At 48.1% G+C, this 16,686-nt stretch overlaps 1 protein-coding gene across 1 annotated transcript in view; it reads left to right on the top strand.

The window, feature by feature from the left end:
• The window catches only part of LOC8023073 (receptor-type guanylate cyclase Gyc76C), a 183,684-nt gene that overhangs the window by 24,044 nt on the left and 142,954 nt on the right, over positions 1-16,686 (top strand).

Raw genomic sequence — 16,686 nt, forward strand, 5'->3', positions numbered from 1 at the left:
GCGGGCCGTAGAAAATCCAACAAGGCCGTGCGTTTTTTGCTTATTGTTTTTCGCGTGTCGAATTATGGCAATTAAAGCCCAATAATAAAATGCACGCTTCGAGTAACTTATCTTCCTTCCGCACTTCTGCATGCAGAGGGAGACGGTGGTGTGGCAAGATCACGTGCGTACTTGGGTTCCCCCATGCCTCTCAATAAGTAGAACGCGAGCAAAAAGTGTCCAAAATAAGGACTTCACGCAGATGACTGATTTTCTTCACCATCAAATATTTTGACAAACCTTACACAAAAATCACGTTTTCTTCTTTTTTTTCTGCTTCCCGGTGGTTGTTTCTTTTTTCCTTGGAAACTAGTTGAACGGCATCCCGCTCATGACTCGTGCATGGCTCGCGGCCCGCTCCACTTTGTCTGGCCCCGCTCCGTCCGCTACTGTGGTCAGTCTCGTTCGATTGCCATTTCGGGCATCAGGAATTCCAAAGACAACCGCACGACCAGCCCGCCAGAGAGCTTCCTTCCACCGAGTGCCGTCCCCAGAAAGCTTTTGACGGACTGCACGCTATAGGATCTTGACATTGACCGACCACGGGGCAAGGGCCAATTCGTTTCTGCCTACCTGGCACGGGAAATGACCAGCCAAGTCCATCATTGCACTCGAGGTGATGTTCAAATCTCAGCTGCGAAGAAATGAGATCGACCATCAGCTTCGCAGGGAAACCGAGATCCAGGGGTGCTATGTTGCGCTTTTTGCACTTCCAGGAGACTTGGAAGAGGGAAGTGACGTCAACGACACAGCAAATGCAGATTGGATGTTGACAGAAGAAAACGAAATTAGCCCCCAATCTGCGTTTGCTGTGTCGTTGACGTCACTTCCCTCTCCCTAGTCTCCTGGGAGTGCAAAAAGCGCAACATAGCCCCCCAGTAGCATCAGAATCTTCCGGATCCTGGAGTACGCGCCCAATAGGGAGGTCTACAAGCAGCTCACCAAGGCCAAAGGGCTGGGCGACAAGAGGGCTGCCACTTACATCTACCAGATGTGCGTTGCCCTCGAGTATTAGCCCCGAGAAGTTCGCGTGGCGCCCCCTTACGGCGAACCGGGGTGACGTCACGGCGAGGAGAGAATTTTTCCCCGACTCGCCCCGGTCGCCCTGTGGAGGCTGTGACGACGCTCGCTGTCGGCGCGCTCGTTTCTATTTAATCTTTTTTTTGGCGTGTTTTTCGTAGGAGGTGTAAATTTTTATATGTGCCTTCAATAAGGTATGGCCTGTAGCTACAGGCGAAACTTCAACCAACATTTGAAGCATGGTTGACAGGGCAGGCAACGCATGAATCGCAGCTGGTATATGAAATTAAAGAAATAGGGCCACAATTGCAGGAGCATCACTATAGATTTGCATTTCGCACAATACGTGCTGATGATGGTCTGAATAAATTAGCAGGTTATGTATACTATTTTTTTTTGTATCTGTTTTTAAACAAGATGTCCGAAACAGAAAAGCTGCATGTAGTTCGAGCAACATACTAAATACAGTCTGGGCCAAGGGGAGAGAATCACAAGTACGACAGCCCAATTGCGGGGGCAAAGTAAATAAACAAGAAACATTTATAATATACATTGCTCGCATTTGACCTTGGTTGGATTCGGATAGTATTTCAATGGACTACATGGGTGGTATCTGTAAACTTGTTTATATCAAACCTTGAGTAATGTATAATAAACGTAAGCGAAGGTGTCTAGCTTGTTATTAGTTCCTTAAGCCCTAAAATTGAGATTTTACTTAAATCGAATTGTCCTGAAGCTAAAATATCAGAAGCTTTTCTCACGCAGACTGTCGCCCTTCACAGGTTCCACATTTTCTGCTACTAGTGCTGCACCTACCACTGGACAGCCGTTCAAATGCTTGCTTTTAGTCCTGTTTTCCTCTGCTGTCAGAGAGTCCAGCTGTAGGGAGTGTGGAGGCTGAGGAAGCTTTTGGGGACCTGCAGCAGTGTCTCTTTTAATTGGAAATGGAAATTCAGACTCAACGCTGTATTTTCAGAATACCAAAGGCTGGAATAAAGAATGTCAGGAAAAAGTATAACCATTCGAAATTGCGTCACTATTGCTGTGCATATTTTTGGCAGTTCAATACATATCATACAGGCAACTGGGGGCAATTCAGCCGTTTTTGCTGCTACCATACAAACTAATTTCCAGTAATTGTGTATCTTCTAAGGAATATGCCTGCATACGTGTATAAACTATATAATTAATTCACGAAGAAGCTACATTTATGTAAAACAACGCTTTTCCACGAGCACTTCAAAGATCATCAGACGCAGGGCCTTTAAAACATCTGCGAACGAGCGCATACAGAGTGGCAGCGCAGAGTCGGGGTCGCGAGCTAATTTGCCGACCACCCAAAGGCCCATGATATAAATTCCACTTCAAATGCCTTGAAAGCGGGATGTAATATCGTACTAAATCATGGACATGCAAGGAACAGAATTCTAGCGTCTGAAACACTTGCGCCACAGCTCCACCGACCCCTCGCAAGATTGCCGTGTGTCTGGACGGACGAGGAGGTTCATCGGCAGAATTGCCTCCGCCGATAGCTTTCGGAATTTGTAATCCAATTTTAAAGGTAAAAGGGACAAGCAGGCTTATAAAATGTACGAAAGCACGTCAATATCCGCCTAACTCAACGCCTTGTACACCGGGTAAACAAAGTCCAGCTCCTCGAAGAGCTTGCGGCACACAACGCCAAACTAGGAAACCGGTGCTGGGAAGCGAGCGGATGCGAGATCGCGGAGCGGAGTACTCCCCCTGACGTCACGGTACACCTCACCCAATCAGGGCGCGGCGACCGCAGCGACGCTTGTGTTCGCTCTCGGGGCTAATACTGCCCCTCGAACAAGGCGATCCACAAGAATATCGAGCCGGAGAACCTACTGCTGGGCTTCAACGGGGAGCTCATGATGGCCGACTTCGGCTGGTCCGTGCACCGTGTTTCAGGAGTCTTACCATCTGCGGCACCCTGGACTACTTGCCCTACCCCCTATAGATAAAAACGCCCTGGTGCTGAATTTTCCTGCGTCACCAAAGAAGGTCACCATATGGCCGAGGTTGGGCACGAGGGCCGCGTCATCGTTCGGCTAGAACTGGTGTTCTAGGAGACGAGTCCTATCCCGAGCTCTAACGCAGCGCTCGTATTCAATCTGTGCCTTGCGTTGGCCTTATTCAGTAGCGCGGCAAAATTCACCCTTCACGATTTCTTATCCACAGTCGGTGACAGGTTCCCAATAGATGTTCCGCGTCCAGCACGCGCTCGTTGCTTTTGGCCGGGCTTTGGTTACGCGCGCGACAATGCAAGACAGCTCGCGCTCGAGGTGGACCATCTGCTGGTCACCGACTGTATCAGCTGCTGACCCGCCGCCCGAGATAGTCGAGAACAATGCGCACGACAAGAAGGTGGACTTCTGGTCGGTAGGCGTGGTCATGTGCGAGCTCATGGTGGTCAAGCCGCCCATCGAGTCCGTGATGACGGTGGACAGCGACCGCCGCATCCGCACCATCGACCTCCGGTTTCCCGACTACGTCTCCGAACCGGTCAGGAACCTCATCACTGTGGTACTTGGAACGCGTCCCCGGGACTGGTGTGTTATACCGTGTCCTACAATGTGTTCCCTCAAGTTTCGCCTGATAACGTTACCGAAGTGTCATGCCGTTGCCTGTCGCGATGGTGGCAGTGCCACGCCCCCCCCCCCCCCCCCCCCCCCCGCCCCCTCCTCCCACCTCCACTAGTGGATCCACGCAGTGGCGGCTATAGCTTTCTTCAGCGTCTCCGGCAGTGCGTCTTGCAGCGTCTCGCAACAAGCGCGAACACTAAAGGCCCCTACGCACAGTTGCGTTTGAGTGTGTTTGACCGCGTTGCGGCTGCGAGAAACCGGGACATCCGTGCTTCTTATGTCGCGTGCCAAGCTCTACCTTCAGTTGAATTCCTCGCTTCATACGAAGCGCAGATGTGCCGGTGACTCGCTTTTCTTTGTCGACGCAACGCCGTCAAACGCTCTCAAACGCAACTGTACGTAAGGGCCTTTAGCTCATAGCGCGACAGACTGCCAAGACTACGGGTGTAGTTAACGTTCCGAATAACTCGAAGAAGAAAAAGGAAACAAGGGAAAACATTGATGAGAAACTATGCGAAGGAATCAGGCCATCTGCACTAGCATAAGCTCCAGATAGCAACCCATTTTTTTGTGTGTGTGTGGGGGGGGGGGGGGGGGGGGAAGGAGGGGGGGGGGGAAGGGGGGGGGGGTTGCTTAGAGTACTACGGAATTTTATTCCACAGAAAAGTAAGCGATGGCGCTTGTACTTTTCTCGCCTCTAAGCTGACAGCGCGGGGGGAGCTGTACGTGCTGGCCGCAGACCAATCAGTCGCCTCTCCTCCATCACCTGAGCGCGTTGGCTGCGCTGCAGTGTGAGTGGGAGTGCGATCACGTGACCCAAGATAGAGGAGGCACGACTGATCACACGAGCGCGTGGCTGCCGCCGCACTGTCACCTTAGGAGTGGCCTGTGCCTAGTGGTATCTTTCCTCTTTGTGGAAGGATCCGTGTCTCGGGGCCGTGTTCTGGGGGCACTCGAGTTTCCTCTGGAAATAATAACGCTCTTAGACTTTTTTTTTTTTTTGCTGGCGGGATTTGACGAGCGCGAGAGCGTGGGATTAGAGTGCTTTTCTTTTTAAAGAGAGTAAAGCAGCGAAGAAAGAGACGCGGGTCCAATTAAAAGGAACTCGCAGGCTGCTGTGCACTGGTCTCGCAAAAGAAGCATTGGTACGCTCTCGTCTTAGGTCCAGCAGGTGCATGGTTTACGGGGAGGAGAAAGCGTTGCATCCCCAACTTTTTTGCATATCGACGCCTCGACGCACACACTATAATGAGAATTTCATCTGAACAACAAATATCGCCATCCTCAAAGAACATGTTTTAGATGAAACTTACAATTAAAAACGAGCGTGTTGGTTAATAGATACAAAACTTGAAAGTATAAAAACAGAGAGGACGAGAACAGGAACAGGACATGAAAGATGTCCGGTTCCCGTCCTCGTCCTCTCTGTTTTTATACTTTCAAGTTTTGTATAGATGAAACTCTGGAAATATCAACGAGTAATGAAAGTTTTGGACGCGTATAGTTTTTATTCCACTGCTCTACGTGCTTTTTTTTGTATTGAATTTTAAGGACCACAATTAGAAAACTATGAATTTCGGATATATCTTTTTTTTACGAAAGATAGTAATGTTTTCGATGACTCTCCTGGGTATTATATACAGAACGCGAATAAATTATTTTGATATTTCTTTATTTTATTCCACGGAACGTTCCAAAAATTTGACCGTGGACGGTTTTCCGTCTGTCGCAGTGAAGGGTTTGGCCATCACACACACGCATACGCGCGCGCACATACACATATATGCACACTTTTTTGCTTTTAAAGCTTTTGAGACGTTTTTTTCTTCCTGCACGATTTGAAATGAAATCACGCCTGTCTGGTTTCAATGTTCGGAAAGTATATGCTCCAAGTTTACGACATTGGGCCTCTTCCACCAATATCTTGTCGCAACGAGGTATCGCTGAAATCGTACCCCTTTGGTCAACACGAGCTTCCATGCCATTGGTGGTCTGGATGCTTCGCAACAACGCGTAAACACGAAGCGCCTCTCCTTTGAAGTTTCCTCTTGGCTGCTTTAGAAATGAAATTTTAGCCGGTAAAAAAAACTGCTTTTTTGGACCAATCCCTATCCGTGCACAGCCTGCGACTACACCTGCGTGTTAGCGTCTTCCTGTCGATCCATATCCCAGCAGCCAATCCGGCGCTTCGAACCTCTCTTAGGTCACGTGACACTGGCGCGCCATTGGATTGACTCAATGCCACCTAGTGGACAAGGCCTGCACTAACGATGACGCTATGCCCGGACCGTGTCTTCTGAGTGGCTCCGGTGGTTCGTAGCATCCGCCGCGGTCCATCCTAAGGTAAAACAAGTTTTTTTTTATTATTTATCTTTTTTTTATTCGCAGTCACACCGAGTTTTCTGTTCGAAAGGACAACTTCAATTCGTCCTTTCTTAATCCGATTTCTTTGTTTTTTTATTTCTCTCTCACCAACAATTCGGTTCCAGTTTCGAAACGTGGCTGCTCTAAATCCCCTCGGTCCTTCCTTAATCTCTAGCCGAAAGGATTACCGGCGTCCACACTTTCCTTCTCGAAGAGAGCAAACTTGCAGTGCCGGCTCTGTGCGGATCCAGCTCCCATGGTTTGAGGAAAATCCCGCGGCAAACAAAGAAGTTGTTCGGAGCTCGGCGTAGCGGCACTGCAGCTCGCAATGGCTCAATAATAATAACAACAACAACAACAACAACAACAACAACAACAACAACAATAACAATAATAACAATAACAATAAAAGCTTTATCATATTGGCTTCCGAGGTCCATTTCTGGAGCTACTAAACTATTATTCAACTAGACGATCTCAACAAGTTCACGTAGGTCCCAAAGGAAGTTCAAAGCTCGCCTTGAAATCCGGAGTTTCACAAGGATCCATCTTGGCTCCGTTACTTTTTAATGTCTTTGTCAATGATATGTCAAATTCAGTAGTTAGCTGTAAACTATATCAGTATGCTGACGACACTGTACTCTTGTCACGCCATATAGAATACGAAAAATCAATTTCTCTTCTTTAACGTGAAACCACACATTTGATTCAATGGTTTCAGCAAAATGACTTAAAAATTAACAGCACAAAGACGCGTCTGGTGTGTTTCCGGAATCCGTTAAAAGTTGTAATCCCAGATACGCCACTATGTTTACATTCATCAATTTGTCCCTCGTGTAAATGCACTCCAGTGAGTTATGTGGACCATGTGAAATATCGTGGTATTAAATTCGATAGTGACCTTTCATGGAATGCGCTCATGGGAACTGTATGTAAAAAGCTTAGACGTGTTTCCTGTCTACTTTATAATATGAGATCACTTGTTCCACAATATGTTAAAAAGATGGTCATTAATGCTTTGGCATAGTGTTCTTCGCTATGGAATAACCATTTATGGTGGCTGTTTTACGTTATGGCAAAAGAAAAGTGACAATATTTTGACTGGAATGTTTAGAAGTATTATATACGGCACTGATACCGGGAACAGAACAAGAAAAAATTGGTCATATTAATCTTCCATTATGTCATGCTCTCTTTATTGAGACGGTTGTTTTAAGACATTTTTGGGATGACAGTTTTAAAGTTCCCCACATTGCACCTCGGGCACTCAGACATACCACTCGTTTTGAGGTGCCGAGAATGTCAACGAGGTATGGCAGAAGACAGCGAATATTTTATGTACCGGACATTTTCAACAGTCTCCCTGAAAGAGTGTTGGACCTGGATTCGGAAAAGAAGTTGAAACAAGCCCTACGAGACCTATTTTAAATCAAGTGTGCCTGCACGAACCAGATTCATCTTCTTGACGTCTTAAACTCTGCTCTAAAGATTTTTTCTCTTAGGCCAGTTATGTGATCTTTATTACAACTCGAGTACTGTGGCAACTTGACATGACGTGTGCTTCATTTTTTTAGTGTTTTGATGTCTGTGTGTGTTCTTCATCTAATGTGACTATCCACATACCAACAACTCTGGGCACTAACTTTACCAATGCTTCAATGCTATTTTTCTTAAAACTTGTGTGTGTGTGTGTTTGTGTGTATGTGTGTGTGTGTGTGTTTTATGTGCTGATGCACTCTTCACAATGTTGAAATTAATTGATTTATAACTTTACTACTGCTGGTTTAGCCACACAATCCAATCCTGGCTTCGGCAGACCCGAATCATACTTCGTTGCATCCGAAATTAAACCATTATTATTAATAAAGAAATAATAATAATACTAATTTCGTTAGGGCTATAGACCTGATACAAATAGTATGTAGTGCGAAACAAGGTAATGACAACGACAGCTATCAGGAGAGCAATTCGTCTGCTTTTTGCAGAGGGGGTGCGGTGACCTCAGAACAACGGCGTGTTCTGATTGGTTTTGATTGAAAGGATTGTGGGTAGGCCTCAATGCTTAATGCCTTCAGGTCTGCCCACTATTTTTTTTTTAGTCAGTTAATAAGGAGCTTGTCGTCTTCACATCATCGCAACTCCCGTGCAAGAAACAGACGAACTTGCGGTCCGCATTCTCCATCGAAAATAAATTTCTTACACGATATTTGTCCAATAAACACGTCAGAACTTAATAAGAATTATATGAGCCGGATATTGGGGGTATTTATCACGCGTTCTTGAACCTACTCTTCGCCTTTACACCGCGAGGCGCCGTGAATATCTGACTCGCTCGAGAAGGCTGGCGCGCTAACCTGTCGACAGACATTTCTGTTATAACGACCTTGCCGGAATAGCCACTAAGTGCTTATACCTTATTCGATATTTCGCGTTTATGGGACATATTCGTGCAATCTTTTCACTTACGTAATAGATTGCCTACATGTAAGGGTATACGTTTATTGGTGCGACAAATATCGATGGATGGACGGTCTTGTAAAATACCTGCGAGCCGATATCGGCGGGGCGTCACTCCTGTTGACGCCGCGTGCTGTTAACGGCGAAATGTTTTGGTGCCGCCCTTCTATGGTTCTCGTAACATCATTACCTTGCGAACAACAAGTTCGATGGTGTTTGGAATGAGCATGGTGGAAGCTCGAAATCACAGCACTCTGAAGCCAACACTTCCAACACCGTCAAAAGAGTAATTCTTACAGTTCTCTCACTTCCCTCGATGGGAAATCCTTTACTGATGAGTCAGCATTCGGCCAACCGTGGAGGGCCGACCACAGCGACGCTTTCGGTCGCGCCAATACTCCGTTCACTCTGAAATCCCGGGGATTTCTCCCTGGCGCGCCGCGCGCGCGCATCACGAGACGAAAATGCGAGGCTTTTGCCCATCGCAAAGTCTGACGTTTTCGTTGCGGGATGCGCGTGCGTGGAGAAATCCCCGGGATTTCTTCCTCGTGTGAATAGACAAGAAGCTCCGCCTTCAGCGCGAGCTTTCTGCCCTTGCTAACACACGTGTGAACGCGCAGGCACGCGCAACCAAAGCAGTGCCATAGCCTCCTCTATAGGAAGCTATGGCAGTGCGGAACCCAGCGAACTCGCGCTGAAGGCGGAGCTTCTGAAAAGCGCGCTGGGAGCGATCCTGCATGCTGAAACAAGGTAGGCGACGGTTCGTGGACGCACTACAGTTGACGTTTGGGGGAAAAAAGGTCTTCTCTTCCACGTGGTATTGGATTTGTGCGGTTTTGGGTACTTTTCGTATACCGTGCAACTTTTGTACGTGTCAGTTCTCTGGTACATGCACCAGGCACGTAGCCAGGATTTTGTTTCGGGGGAGGAGGAGGAGGAGGACAAAATGCGTTATGAGGGGAGGGGGAGAGGAGGCCCCAGCAAAATGGAAGATTTCCGGCGGGGGGTCCCATGGCCCGGGCCCCCCTGGTTACGTGCCTGACCTGCACCGAAATGAGTCTCGACCGTACTTGCACACAGTGGCTCCGAAAGGGGAAATGGATGTAAAGCTCCATTCCAAACACGGTGCAGAATAACCACTAACGATTACATACCTTCTTTATCATGCTTATTGAGACAGGCGTGCACAGAATGTGTTAAGAGCAAACTACCTCCTCACAGAACTTTCTCGCAGAAATAAACTTCAGGTCATACGACGTGTCCACATCACGTGGCATTAATTTCTCCCGCCAAATTTAGCGGGAAAATCGACATCATGTCTTGAGGTCGCGTGTCATGGTCACGCGACGCCAACTTCCCCGCTAAATTTAGCTAGAAAATCGACGTGACGGTCCTCCATGACGTTCCTTCGTGACGTTCCTTCGCTTCTATCTTGGCGGTCCTTCGCGACGCTTCCTTGTGCTTGACAATACTTCATGACGGTTTCCTCATGGAATTTCGGTTGATAAAACTACGTTAAAAAGGGAGGGGGCGGGGGAGACCTATGAGAAGTCTCATCCGGCTTATTAGAGAATTATTAGAAGTTACGACGACGACGTGAAGTGTACCAACTTCCAAGTTCCGGCCAGCCCGCGTTTCTGGAAGTTATGACGTCACAGAAGTTGCTTCAGCGCACTTTTGTGTGATCAAATGAACTGCCCGGAACACGCATAAACGCACCGGATGCTTTACCCAATTCTTTGGCTTTTTGTGGTCTTGCTGAACGCGGAAGAATCCGCAGCCCTGGTGATGGTTACAAGGGTACAAAACACTCTCATATTGCGAGCTGCACTTGAAATTTGGGATCATGAACCGATTATGTTAGAGTCAAAATAATTGATTCTTGATTTGCAAAGCAGGTTAACTGCAAAATATAAAAATAAAATAAAAATATAGCCAGACGATGCTTCATATTATGTACTAAACAGATGCTTCTCTCACCGTATTTTTCGCAGATCGTGATGATTTTCATCAGACAGTATCCCGTATCGGACGCAAATACAATTCGTTTTTATAAACCTGTTAAGTCTTCTTGAGACACCCCCCCCCCCCCCCCCCCCCCCGTGTCGCAGTAAACACAAGATCTAAATCGTATCATTGTGCGAACGATTCCAACTGTCGCAGGCGACATACTTCATCATTTCGCATGCGTTCGTCGTCTGCTGCAGGCATCTCGAGAAGTCTTGATGACAGCAAACTGCCGTTGCAAATATTTCAGAAACATCCGGTGTTTACAAGCAAGCCGGAGCGCCCCTAGCGGACGCCACCGTCGCCGTGCAGGTGCGATGGAGTGTGGGCAAGAAGTTCAATGTCGCCCATAAACAAACCATTGGAGTGGGATGTTGTCGGCGTCGGTGTGAGTCCCCGTACTCTTTTTCGCGTTGGAATTGTTGGTTCCACGTCTTCCTGGCGATGTCTGACTACTTGAGCGGCCTCAGCGAAATTAACGAGGCTCGTTACGCCGTAAAACTTAGCGTGAATAATGTGACACGCGGCGATTCATTCCGCGTGGACGCTTCAGAATTGACGCTAAAGCCCGATTCGCATGATGAGAATCTGCTCGTTAGTTTCAGTCGCAACGTCGCTCGGGCTGCAAAGGCGTCGACCGTTCCTGAGACGGTCAACGTCGACACTGAAAATCGCAAGCAGAATCGGAACAAGGGTATCAGGCATAGCAAGTCGGTAATGGCCACTGGAATCAATGGTCAACATCTCCTTGTATCTACTGTTTACACCGAGCCCACTTACGCCAGTCCACCATCACACTTAAAAGTCTTTTGAAGCCTGCACTTACTTCTTATTGCAATTACCGGGTCAACATTTGGTCTACGGGTCGCTGTCGTTTGAACGAGCAGACGACGAACGGACGACAACAAGCAGAAACTTTTGAGAGAGCAGACGAAAGATCCAACTATCAGGCGGCCGTTTGAACTTGAAGACGCACTGAACGTAGTCCGGTGGTCCGTACAACTTGGCGGTTTTCCTGCGTTCATGTTGGAGCAAGACAAATAAATCTGACGACCACAAGTATCCGTGAATTCAACCCAAAGTCGTCCGACGTGGGTTACACCAATCGTTATCCGACGGCGTCTGGTTTTTATTTTTCACGGCACCTATCAAAGTTCTTGGACGAACCGAGCAGGCAGAAAACACATGAAGGCTGATCCTCAAAACTTTTCCGACTCTTTTGGTGCAGCCCCGGTCGCAGCGTTATGACGAGAAGGCAGGTATTTGTTCGGTTTCTTTGTTCGGATTCGCCAACACAGGAAATGCACGTCCCGCATGGTGACTTCCGCCCACAGTCCCAGACCGAAAATGCGCCCGACGCGCCACCACCGTGCCGTGACGCAACAGAGCTGAGTTTATGTATAGCGAAACTTCTGTCCTGACAAGTGTGAAATCGAGGCTTCTGTTATCTTTCCTTTTTAGACGTGTAAATCCCACGTCCAATTTTTGAATGATGGTTTCTTTTCAAGTAAAATCCAGTCCAATATATTCGCTTATAGCAATGTTGCCAGCAACGGTTTGTTTGGAGCAGTGACGTCACACTTCGTGATCAATACCACCTTAAAGACAGAAGGTCTCCCTCTCCCTAAAATCCCATCACTATAGACCGTTCCACTAGGGTCATAGCAGACAGGGTAAAAGAGAAAAAAATGCACTCCCCCCTCACCCTGTATGACGTCCGCTCCGCCAAGTGGGCTGTAGGTAGCGTCCGGCTGGCGTACAAACTCTGTTTAAAATCGCGTCATTTTGGAGCATTCAAGCGCAGATGCGCTGATTTTGGTATACCAGTTGTCGTGTAATATTATGCTAGATAAAAAGACTCACGGGGTTCAATTGCGCTGTTACCGGCGTGCAAATAGAAACAAAAATATTGGGAAAACTGTGTCAGATTGGCCGGTGTCTTTGGCGAAAAGTAAATCCGGTTGCTGTACCTTTTTCTACTATACACAAGTTCGTACTGGTGTAGGCCTTTAGCGACCGTGAGTGGAAGTCTGAAATAATAAATAAAACGTGCTCTCCTGCCGCAGTACAAGCAGTAGTTGAGGGTAGTACTGCCGGCTCACTCAACTGCTATTTAAGTAACGGGAAAAAGATATGCTAGTTGATCATTTAACAAAATAGAACAACAGAGAGCTATAGGCTGATTTTGGAGTAGCCACAACTATTCTAACAACGCGAACCACTTCACAACGGCAGTAACGAGCGAGAGTTCGATGTTCGGTAGAGCCCGCCGATACAGCCCAAAGGTGGAGAACGGCAACCTCCCGGTTTGTCGTCTGCTAGCGGAGTCGGGCGCGTGCCCTCTCTCTCGTTTTACCCCGCCGAACCCGCTGAACTTCCCGGATGTGTGGAGACGGCGCTGCGGTCGCACAAAATGGTGCCGCCCAGAGAGCGCTAAATGGAATGGTCTATAGACCTTTGTAAAAAAGAGCTCTCTGGCCGCCGCCATTTTGCGAATCGAGCGACCCCTATCAGCCAGAAATTTCTGGCACCCCGCCTGAGCTGTGGAAACCCGGTCAGCGTGACTCCCCACCTGCATTGGGCATTCGGAGTTCGAAGGGTTTTCTGGAAAGTTTTTACTTTATTTGTCTGTTTAGGATGCTTACCCTTTGTGTGTTATCTTCCGCTGTGAGAACCAGGGAATACCAGGGCTCGTTGCCTGAACGACCTTCGCAGGAAATGAACGAAGAGAGCGAACGTCAAGCAGCACGCCACGCAGGCAGTTGAACGTTCTTGGAGGATTATTTCCGTTGAGATAATCTCCAAAAAGTCGTCCCGGCTATGTTCCGGGTTTCTTGAAAAATAACTGATTGTTTGTTCATTTGCTTTGAAGCTGTGCAAAAAAGCAGCTCTCTTCAAAACGTGCGTCAAAACACGCCGGATTCCGTCCGATCGACGTGAAGTGACTATCGTCGACATTGTATATTGGATAGAGTGCCTTCATGTGCGCTTCGCATAGAGTGATGCCAACTGCCTGTTTCCCTTTCCCACACCCTCTTCCACCGCCATTTTGTTTCTCTCATTGTTTCCCCGTGCGCCGGAAAGTGGCCTTTGTGTCCATCGGTAATCCCATCCGAGGGGGAAAATGCTAATCCTCCCTCCGTGGGTTCCACAACGCTGCTCCGAACTTCTGCGATAAGGTGCTTGTTTCCGGGAGGGTTATAAGCCCCACGGATTATCGCCGAGGAACAAAATGGCTGCTGGTTTGTCGGCGAGTGGTATTACAAAGGGTGGCATCACCCTAGCAAAGCGCACATGAAGGCTCCCTAATATTGGATATGCTGTGTCATTTGAGACCTTTCTCAAATTCTGTTCGGATAACGCGGCACCGGGTGGTACATACACTATATGTTGTTCGATTGATGAGACTCGTTGAATTTCATGTTTGGGGGGGGGGGGGGGGGGGGATATCCATGCAGTTCGGATATCCTGTGTAGTCAAATATTTGCGACGGTTAAGACCCTTGTAGATTGAGACGGCTGAGTGTATGGTGCCGTAAAAAGATCAACATAATATGAAACAAACAGTCCAGTTGCATTTGTTCAGCCGCGCACTGACTCACCAAAACAGCTTTCATTGCTTTGTTTTTGTTTCCAAAAATAGTACAATGCATTCTTAAAAACCCCGAGAAATTCTATTCGCCATATTACACAGAATAAAAAAATAGAACGCGACAATTTAGCCTCCACCAGCGTCCGGACGTGCGTCTACGCAAGCTGCCACAGCCCACTGACTAGAAAAGCCACAGCCCAGCGCAGTCGGGCAACACTGACGTACACTCTCAAAACCAGGGACGCGCGCTGTAAATCGCTTCGTTCGAGACTGCCGCTGGAAAAGTGTATAACAGCACCGCATAACTTGCGCGTTGCTGGAACGTGCCGACGCCGAGACAAAGCTGTCTACCGCTTTGGAGGGACTCGTCCAGTTTCGGCGTGTCTGCCGCTAGGGGCAGGTCGGGTATCTAGTTACGATGACGTCATGCGGATGCCTTGTCTTCTAGGTGGTATTGGTTCACACAATGGCCTCTGGCATTGGACGATTGGTGGCAGCCCTTCTCTTGTTACATGGTGAAACTAAAGCCACTAAATAAGCTGCGCTTCAGAGTATTGACACACCATTTCTCGGTTGTCTGGTGGTCGCCGCCATTTTGTAGGCGCAATTATTAACGATGGCTGCGATTGGAAAATGTGTCTTTCTTATCAGCTTTATCTTGACGCGTTGTCGCGGAAACTAGGACTGTATCCTTTTTCATTTCGCGCGGATCTCTCAACGTTTCTGAAGGCAGGAAAAGCGTTTCTTGCTATTTCAGACAAAGCCTAGGATAACCGCCGACCATAGTGGCTCTAGGATAACAGCCATGATCTCGAGAGCCAAGATTGCTCAAGTGGCGTTACTCTGAAGCACAGCTTATTTAGTGGCTCTAGGGTAACAGCCATAATTTTAGGCACCAAAATGGCTGACGTGTTGTTACTCTGAAACATAGCTTATTTTGTTACCCTATGATAACAACTATGACTTTAGGACCAAGATGGCCGGAGTATTCTTATTCTGAAGCATGCTTATCCAGTGGCTCTATAGACAACAACCATGATTTTAAGCACCAAGATCGTCGTTACTCTAAAGCTAGGTTAATTAGTCATTCCATGGCATACACGGACGCGCCGGCCATACCTGCATCCCCCCCAACCGGGAATCAGGCGACGTGCACGCGCCGAAGGCGGACGCAGAAAGAACGCTTCCCGTCTATATTCCCGCCGGGCACGTGGCTGACTGACGCTGCCAGAGAAGGACGGATGATAACGAGTTGGACGGCAAGGCCGACGCGTTTCCATCGTGAATAAACGATGTGCAGGCACTGCAGGGGGGGATCCGCGATGGGACTGCCCCGTTTGGGTCCCGGAAAACGCCACCAGGGGATCGTCAAGCGAGCGGCATGACAAATGACGGGATGGCCTGGAAATAAACGGGGCGCCCAAACGGGAGGAGGCTCATCAACAAACCTTTCTGCTGAACTGCTCAGGCACCGAACAAAGTGCTGGGAAACGTAGGTGTATGCGGTGCGCACATCCTCACCTTGTCCTTTTAACGAGGTAATGCAATAACTCTTGTACTTTCACTACATATCCCTTAAAATTATTTCTTGACGTTCATACGTATAAAGCACGCGTTAGTTTTTATTTTTACTCCACAAAATAGCATTTGCAGAAAAAAAAAAAAAAAATAACGAGAAAAACAGGCAGTTCTTTTTTCCTTTCAACTCGCAGCCAGAACAAGGGGCCACGAGATCTAGAGTCGATTATATGCCGCCAACTTTTATGATAACCACGCGCTGGCAGTTCTGAAGCGGCATATGTAACGCGCTGTGCTCCAAACATTATTGAGGTTCGACTACTGCCGCCATCGTAGCATTTGGGCACGGCCCGCTATCCGAATGCATGCCGAGGCATTGCTTGTCACACGAGCTCATAGCCAATTCTGGCGCATCTCTCGCGTCCACTGTCAGCGCCACGTTGAAATATCTTCTCGGGGGGGAGGGAGGGGGGGGGGGGGGAGGAGAGAGAGAGAGAGAGAGAGAGAGAGGAGAGAGAGAGAGAGAGAGAGGGGCGGGGGGGGGGTGGGGGGGGAGGGGGAGGGGAGAGGGGGGCGGGGGGGAAAGTATTGCAAAGCCTGGTGTCAAAATCCTGGAGATCGGATGGTTGACAACGCGTCAACAGTGCGATCCCCACAGCTTCGTCGTCGAGCTTCGCGAAGGAGACTATGAAAGAAAACGTTCGCTTTTGCCGGTAGAAATTACGCGGCGACAAAGAAGCTTCTTGGTCAGTGACATTGCGTGTGAGTATATACCTTGTTCCCACCAGTGTCCGTAAGCTTGTGTAAAGTTGAGAAACATCAGACCCAATGTCATTGCGCGGTCCTTTGAAGGGTAACTCCGCTCAAAATTCTAACCAAAGTAAATGACCGATATCGATTTACACAGACTAAATACGAGCGGTGCCAGAATATTTGCCGAGAAATCGCTATCTACTCTAAAACCGAAATAAAAAAAAAAAGAAAGAAAAATGCTACCACCAGCTTCTCAGCGGGCATTCAGCGGGTTGGCTGTTTGTCAAGCAACTTGTGCCTGATGTCATCTTCGTTTTCCAAGGTTTCTTGT

Source organism: Ixodes scapularis, unplaced genomic scaffold (assembly GCF_016920785.2).
Source record: "Ixodes scapularis isolate PalLabHiFi unplaced genomic scaffold, ASM1692078v2 PGA_scaffold6__148_contigs__length_123643588, whole genome shotgun sequence".
Taxonomy (NCBI): Eukaryota; Metazoa; Arthropoda; class Arachnida; order Ixodida; family Ixodidae; genus Ixodes; species Ixodes scapularis.